General features: G+C 56.3%; 1 pseudogene; it reads left to right on the plus strand.

Annotated features, from left to right (window-relative positions):
- Positions 1-4,776: 4,776 nt before the first annotated feature.
- On the plus strand, positions 4,777-7,443 carry LOC108529530 (uncharacterized; annotated as a pseudogene).
- The last annotated feature ends 602 nt before the right edge of the window (positions 7,444-8,045 follow it).

The following is an 8,045-nucleotide window of genomic DNA, read 5'->3' on the forward strand; positions in this document are numbered from 1 at the left end:
AGGCCCATAGCCCCTCTCCCCTCTTCCTAGGAGCACCCTGACACAGTCACACAGAGACCCGCACGACTGACTTATGGACAGAGAAACCCACTTTGCTGACTCTGAACACAGGTGGCCTGGCTCCTGCACAGACCCCCCAAGTCTCTGGGCACACACTTCAAAGAGCTTCCCAGGGTCAATGCCACTTCAAGAAACTAGTGGCCTGGGAGTCTAGAATCTTCTGGCTATCAGTCAGCAGTGCCTGCCTGTGGGAGCCCAGGCCCTTAGCAAACTCCTAGGCTCGGTGCTTTCCCACAGCGAATCTTCAGCACGAAGATTCAGCTTCCAGCTTTCATCAGTTGTGTATGTCTTTCCTGGCCCAAATAACATTGTGGTGGGACACTAGATAGGAGCCTGTCCCCAGATAAATGAGTTACAACAGTAACTAGTCACTAGTAATTAAACACACAGAGACAGACTATTATTTTTATTATTTTGAGATGGAATCTCTCTCTGTCACCGAGGCTGGGGTGCAGTGGCCCGATCTCTGCTCACTGCAACCTCCGCCTCCCAGGTTCAAGCGATTCTCCTGCCTCAGACTCTGGAGTAGCTAGGACTACAGCTGTACACCACCAGGCCCGGCTAATTTTTCTATTTTAATAGAGACGGGGTTTCACTGGATGATTTACCCCTTTTAAAAATAATGCAGTTGGCTGGGCACAGTGGCTCATGCCTGTAATCCCAGCACTTTGGGAGGCCGAGGTGGGTGAATCACCTGAGGTCAGGAGTTCGAGACCAGCCTGGCCAACATGGTGAAACCTCGTCTCAAAATAACAATTTTGATTCTCGCTCATCAGAGCGAGATTCTGTCTCAAAATAATAATAATAATAGTAATAATAAAATGCACTTACAAGGAAATTAGCAACGCTAAATCCCCACCTACTCCCACCCCAACACCTTTGAGAAGAAAGATGCCCTCAAAGAAGGGGGGTGTCCAAAAAGGGCAGGACAAGAGCTCCCCAGACCACATCGCTTTGGGACGTGGGGCGGGGGCTGCAGGCTCACACAGCTTTGGGTTCCTCAGGGCTCCACCATACATTGATTCCGACGGCCTCTCTGCACAAGGAGACCATCTCCTGAATGTATGAGTTCTCTCCTTGCTTGCCTAACAGGGTATTATAGCTTTGATGTCTTTCATCGCTGGCAGAGAGCTTTCTAAAAACAGATGCATCCATCTTCGTGGCCTCCCGGTCCGGTGGCAAGCATCCCAAACTCTGCTTCACAGATGGAAAAAGCTGAGAGGTTCATTAAACCGTTTGTTGTCCCACGCAGAGTCAGCTTTGGGGCTGGAAGCCACCGCAAGACCTGGCTCCCCACAACACTGGCTGACCTCGCAAGCAGCTGAAGGTTCCAGGACCCTCGGGGCAGCTCCCAGGCTGGCGAGGAAGAAGCCAGGGTGAAATTTGCAGAATGGATTTCTTTCCACTCTTGGAATTCGTGCTCACTTTGCTCCTCTGAGTCTCCATGAATGAACAATTGTGCCTATCAACCAAATTAAGGTGCACATTATTTGTGTTGTTAAATGACTCCAATTATTACTTGGAGAAAATTTTGCACTTCAATTAACAAAAGGACACATGGGGCAGTTTCTGAGCAAAGCCAGATTTTATAATACTCAGAAGAATGAGGTCCAGCCCCAGGCCTCACCGCCCTCCTCCTGGCTTTCGGCCCAGCCTGTCCCCTGGCAGTGCCAGCAGCTTATCCGCAGGTCCCCGAGGCCACCCATTTCCTTCTCACTGGGGCTCTCCCCTCTGTTCTTTGAGAAGCAGGAAGCTGGATGAATCCATGTCAGGCATGGTCCCCCAGAAGCAAAGGCTGAGGGGAGAGCTCTTGTGAGAGTGATTTACTGGGGGAATGGCCCAGGTTTTGTGGGGTGAACTGCATCCCTCAAATTCCCATGTTAAAGGCCTAACCCTCAGGACCCAGAATGTGGCTGCTGTTGAGACAAGGTCTTTCAAGGTGATGAAGGTAAATGAGGTCATTAGGGTGGGCCCGGATCCAGTATGACTGGTGTCCTCATAAGAACAGGAGGAGAGGACACATGGGGATGCCAGCGGCCTGCCTGCCCAGAGGGACAGTCCTGAGACAGGGCAGCAAGAGGGTGGAGTCTGCACGTCATGGAGGGAGGGTGGGGGAGTGGGGGAGAAAGCAGCCCTGGGGGCCTGGATCCTGGACCTCCTCCAGCCTCCAGATGGTGAGAAATCGGGTCTGCTGTTGAAGGCCTCAAGGTGTGCCATTTCAGTTTAGTGGCCCGAGCCAACTAAGACCAGGGGAAGGGGCTGGCATCCAGTGAAGACGGCTAAGCCGAGATGTGGGCGGGAGGGGAGCGGTGGCCAGGTCCTAGAGCTGGGATCCTGAGCCGCAAGCCCGGTGGCACCCCTCCCAGACTCACAGCTGTGAACCCCTAGCAGCTTACGGTTGCGGTGGGTGATGAGTCCTGGGGAGAGGGATGGGAGTGGAGACCCTAACAGCACCTGCCCCTCCGCATTGGACGCTCAGCCAGCAAGATCAATGCAGAACTCAAGGAATAGCCAATCACCAGTCACCGATCAGCCAACGCCCCGGCAGAATTATCTCAGCATCTGGATGTTGGCGCCACGGGGACCTCAGGCTGCAGACAGGCCGGCCTGTGAATAGAGATGGTGCCCAAGCTCTTGGCTGCAGAGGACAGGCCAGCCCACGAGTGGAGACCGCCCCCGATCTCGTGGCAATGTCGTGGCGAAGCCAAGACCAACCCCTGCCCATGCCTGACTTTGCCGAGGTGCCAAGTCCTCGGAGCGCATCTCTTGGCCCTGCCTGACTTTTCCGAGGTGCCAAGTCCTCGGAGCGCATCTCGTGGCTCCAGGCTCACTGGCTTCTGAATCTCCTCCTTCTGTCCTTCCGTCTCAGTCTCAGCCTTCACTCTTCCTTCTCTCAGGGAGAAAAATAAACCTCTGTGGCTGGCATTTGCAAAAAGGATAGACTCTTCCTGAGAAAATAAAATAGATTTCAGTCAATGAATATGCAAATTTGAGGAGGCCAACATCCAGGAGTCAGGGCTGGGAGACATTGGAGCCCAGCAGCCTCCTGGCCAGATGCTCACACGAAGTCCATTTCAGCCAAAGGTATCAGGTTGTTCACTGTGTAAACACACCACACACACACACACACACACGATAAGCAACCATTTTGGGGTGCAAGTACTGTAACTCAAAACTTGCTAGCTTTCAAGACCTGAATTCAGTGTAAGAGGCGTGTCCTGGCCTTTGCATTGCAGCATGGTTTTTGATTTTATTTTTTACATTTTCTAAAAATCAGGCAGCCTCCAGAATCACAGCAGATTCAGAGAAAACAGCATGATATTTTAAAGCAAGAGATGGGCCTTGGCACTTTTTCGACAAAATGGAGTCCTGAGTGGGTGGTGGCCATCACGCTGGGCACAGACCAGAGAGCAGAACCTGGGGTCTGCAGAAAAGCCCAGCCAGCACCCAGAGTGGCGGGGGAGGCTGTGCGAGGAGAGCCGGCCTTCCGCAGAGCTTGGAGAGGCTGGTGTCACGGGGGAAATGAAAGCAGGACTTCCAAGAGGGAGCGGGCGGAAGCCCCTGCAGGGACTTTTCTAGTTCCTAACCTGGAACGGGCACCGGCTCCGAGGCACACGGCACACAGCCTCTGCCTTCACCATGTGCTGTCCAGGCGTCCCGAGCCCCAGGCTCCCGAAAAGGGAGTCACCTGCCCGGCTAAACCCCACCCCCACCCTCCCTGTCACTGGTAGCTGCCAGGGGTCCATTCACCCCAACCCCATTCTGAGCAGAGACCACCCTGGGCCCCTGTAATGGATCCTCATGGTGGCCATGTGTGAGAACCTGTCCCCGCGGGTTTATCCCAGTCACGTGAATCAGGCTCTGAGTGAACGTGTGTATTCCTTGGGTGCCTACTTAGAGCGGAAGGAAAGCAAAGATGCTCACCGGGTAGTCGGGAGTGCCGCTTCCCTGCCCACGCGCCGTGGTGTGTGTGTGAGCTTGGGGTACGTGGGCACACACGTGTCTGTGGCTCCCACAGGAGGAGCAGGACGTGTCCGTGGCTCCCACAGGAGGAGCAGGCCCCTCCTGAAACCCAGGGGCCACATCCCCAGGAGCCTTGGGCAGATGAGCCGAAGGCACCTGGGAGCCGGGGACAGGGCCGCCCCCCCGAATACAGGCTTTCCCGCCTCGCTTCTGTCTTAGCGGCATTGATGCCACACGCGTTCACCTCTCCGTGCCTCGGTTTTCTCACCCATAAAGTGGGGGCTCGCTCTGCCTGCCCAGTTGCTGTGCAGGTTGAACCAGGCCTGTACAAGCCCACGTGGGGACCCCTGGGTGACTGCGGTCTCCCACCTCCCCCCGACCCTTCCTGCTGCGGGACTCGAGCACGCCAGGCCCACCGTCACCCCCTGCTCTCAGTCTCCAGGCACAGCCAGGTGTGGGCGGTGGACGGTGGGCCCAACGGTGGACCTCGGCAAAGGTGGTTCCCAGGGCCCTGTGTAGTGGGGGTCCCGTACCCCCATTGACTGGGGGTCTTGGCTGGGCCAAGGCCATAGAGCAGCATGGCTGGCACTCCTGTTCCATCCTCTGCATCTCTGCGTCAATTGCAAACAACAGCCACAGTGCACATCTGAATCTGTGTGGTGCCCTTTGGTTTAAAACCCCTGCCCAGAGGCCATCTCCTTTGAAAGTTCCCAGGCAGGTGTCAAAACGATCCTCCCTCCACATGTCAAAGAAATGCAACTGCAAGAAGCCCGAGGCCTCCAGGAGGAGCTGCGGGCTGGCCCCACCCACCAGCAGCTGCAGGCTCCCAGTCACGGTCCTCTGAGGACAGGCTTCTGTTTCCCGCTCCCTGGTGAGCGGGCATCATGGATGCCAGTGCCAATGACAGGCCTTTGTCCTTTGGATAAACTCCACGTGGAGTGGAAGGAAAGATGGGAGCACTCTAGAACCTGAACATTTTATAGCAAGAGCACCGTTCTCACCACTGATCTCCAGTGTCCAGGGCAGAAAGATGAAGAGATAGCGTTTTCCCTTAAATGGGAGTGAAGGACAGAGGCAGCGTGGCAGCCAGTGATGGACAGACCTGTGTCTGCTGGCAGGACACCCCGGCCGCCTCCGTCTCACACAGATGGAGCAAGCAGTTTTCTCTACAACGTGGCTTCTTTAGGAGACAGCTCGGCTGCCCAGATCCCTCCTTACTTTTTAGTTCTCAAACATCTGTAGGGTGTTTTCGGTCACAGTTGTTGGGGTGACAACAACTGTGTTTGTGGTCCTGACCCTCCTGAGTTCCAGCGGCCCTGTTCTGGAGAGCTGCCTGGGGCCAGGACTTCTGGAACAGACACTGAGCCACAGGCTGGCCCGGCGGCTTGGGTTCACCTCAGCCTCTTTGTGTGTCATGTCCTGGGATCGGCCCATGCACGTTCAGATGACACTGTACATATAAATAACTTGTAGCCGAGAATAGGATGGGGTGGGGACGAGGGGAGGGTAGAATGTACCACAGCAGCAGAAGTCACTGTGGATGCCTTTGCCAGTTGCACAGAAGGATTTTAAACCCAGCCCTGTGGAGTAGCCCTCTCCTGGGCCGGGAGAATGATGGAGAGAGAGCTGGCATTCAGCCTTCATCACTGGAGCCATTCCTTCTTCTGGCCCCCCAAGGGCCTGTTCATGATCACACCTTGTCTTGCTTGGGGGGTGGCCCCTGTGACCCCTTAGAGGTGCAAATCCAAGGCAGCAGAAGCCACCTGCCATGCCAGTGCCCACCACTGCTTAATTCAGGCAGAATCATGGCTCGGAAGGTTCCATCCACTTCCCAAGGGAAACATGTCCACGGGGAATCTCTTCCTGCGTATTTTCTCACGACTCTTCCTTACACCCCAGGCCACAGCTCTTGACATGTTGTCCCCGCTCTGCCGTCACACATGGCGTAATCCGTGCCCCCCGCCCCCCACATTAGCTGCTCCGTGAGCCACACTCACAGTCACAGGCCCTGCCGGCGGCCACCCCACCTCCTCCCGCCCCGGCAGGAAACGCTCAGCAGCACCATCACCATCTGCTCCGCTCCTCAGCCAGCCGCGCTCCAGGAGCCCTGGGGGCGAGGCGGCCGCAGCGTCCTGCACGTCTGTGTCTCCCCGCGCGTCAGCCGCCCCACGCTGTCTCTGGAAGCTTCCGGAGCACCCAGGCCTTCTGCACTCCACGTACTGCATGTGCTCCTGAGCCGCCGTCTCGACTTTACAAAACGGAATCTCGTGGTCCATGCGCTCAGGGAGGCGGCTGGCAGGATTTTCTGGCAAACTAAGGGTGTTCTTTCCTGGCCAAAAGAAAAGTCTTTTGGAAAATGAATAATCTCTTCCTAATTTGCTTGACTAAGAAGATGGGTTTTTGCACGGTGGGTTTCTTGAAGGGAGGCAACTCTTGAGATTCTGTTCATAATCTAGCATGACAAGGGTGACCTATAATTTACCGACGCATCTGAGCCCCTTGAGAAGAAATGAGAAGGTTGGTAATACACACGCTGGGAGCACAGGCATCGCTGGGCCTGTCCTGGGCAAACCGATTTGTGATGGATGCTGTTGACCTTCACCGTGGTCAGCCTAAGTGACCTCAGCGTGCGCCTGCCATGATTTCCTGGAATCACTCTCTGGGTTCCAGGCTTCTTGGCCTGTGGTTTTGGGGCTGGTTTCTCTCAGTTCTCAGATCCTGGCCAGAAGTTTGTGGGCAGATGCCTCTGATGAATGAGGGCCGCTCATTCAAGAAACTAGCATAGCAAATGGGAGGTGGTGTGGCGTCTCCCTGCGAAGCCCTCAAGCCCACTTCCCTGCCCCTACATGTCCTGATTTTACTTTGAAATTTCCAGTGGATGCAGCAGTGTCGACCACGTGCACGTGGGGTCAGGCTCTCCGGCCCGGCAGCTGGACTGCTGCGAGTACACGTGGCCTCTGGGAAAAGTCCTCTGCTGCAGGCCGTGGGGGACCTCGGCTCTCACAGTGCCTGTGCCTGAGAAAACCCCTCCAGACTCGCCAACCTGGCCGTGTGTCCTGTCCGGAGGGCAGGGTGAGGCTGGTGCTGGTTACAGACGATCCTCCGAAGGTGCGACCGGGCACCCCTCCTGCAGCTGGGGCAGAGAGAGGCACAGGGAACCTGGCTCCCTCCACCAGGGCTCCCCTGGCAACCTGCAGGAGAAGAAGACAGGGGAGGAACGGCCCTGCTCCCGAGGGTGCAACGTGCAGGTGGCCCAAGGGGGTCATCTGCATCCTGGTTAAGGGGGAGCCCACCTGCCTCCCCCAGGTCAGGAACACTCCCTGGAGGTCATGGTGTGGAGCGTCCACCCAGGCTTCATCCTCCACCTCAGCTGCTGGGCCCTGGGAAGGGACAGGCCCAGCACCCGTTCAGCCAGGCTGAGCTGCAGGCAGAGCTCCCTGCCTGGGAGAGACAAACCCACCACTGAGAACACACCCTCAAGGTTCGCCCTTCCCCACTTCTGTGTCACCCCTTAGCTCTAAGGTGCTAATTCCATCTCTAGTTTCAACAAGCTGATTGCTCTTAAGGGAAAAAGGGATTGCACAATCTGGCTACGGTGGCCAGGGCTCTTGGTCTCCCCCCAGTAAGAGGATGGACTTTCCAGCCCTGCTGATGGTCAGCAGGGACCACATGGAGGCTTTGGCAGATGAAATGGGGCACAGTGGTACAGCCCTGCCCCAGCAGAAGCCTCAGAGCCATGGCTAGGCTCCACCAGGCCTGCTCCAGCGGCCATGAGGACCTTGCCTCACAGGCAGGGGCTGCACCTCCTCCCTGGTTCCAGAAGGAAGAGGCACAGCCAACATGCCGCTCGAGCAGAAAACCCTGGGGGAGGTGGGACGCAAGGTCCTGTGTCTGATACTACCGTGTAACCGGCTAGAAACTGACTCAAAGGGGTACTTTTACAGCAGAAAGAGATGAAGCACACGTGCACCTGCCCCATCTAGGCGTGGATGGCTCCATGGCCGTGTTCGAGCCCCACACCA

This window comes from Rhinopithecus bieti, unplaced genomic scaffold (assembly GCF_001698545.2).
Source record: "Rhinopithecus bieti isolate Rb0 unplaced genomic scaffold, ASM169854v2 scaffold_5889, whole genome shotgun sequence".
Lineage (NCBI taxonomy): Eukaryota > Metazoa > Chordata > Mammalia > Primates > Cercopithecidae > Rhinopithecus > Rhinopithecus bieti.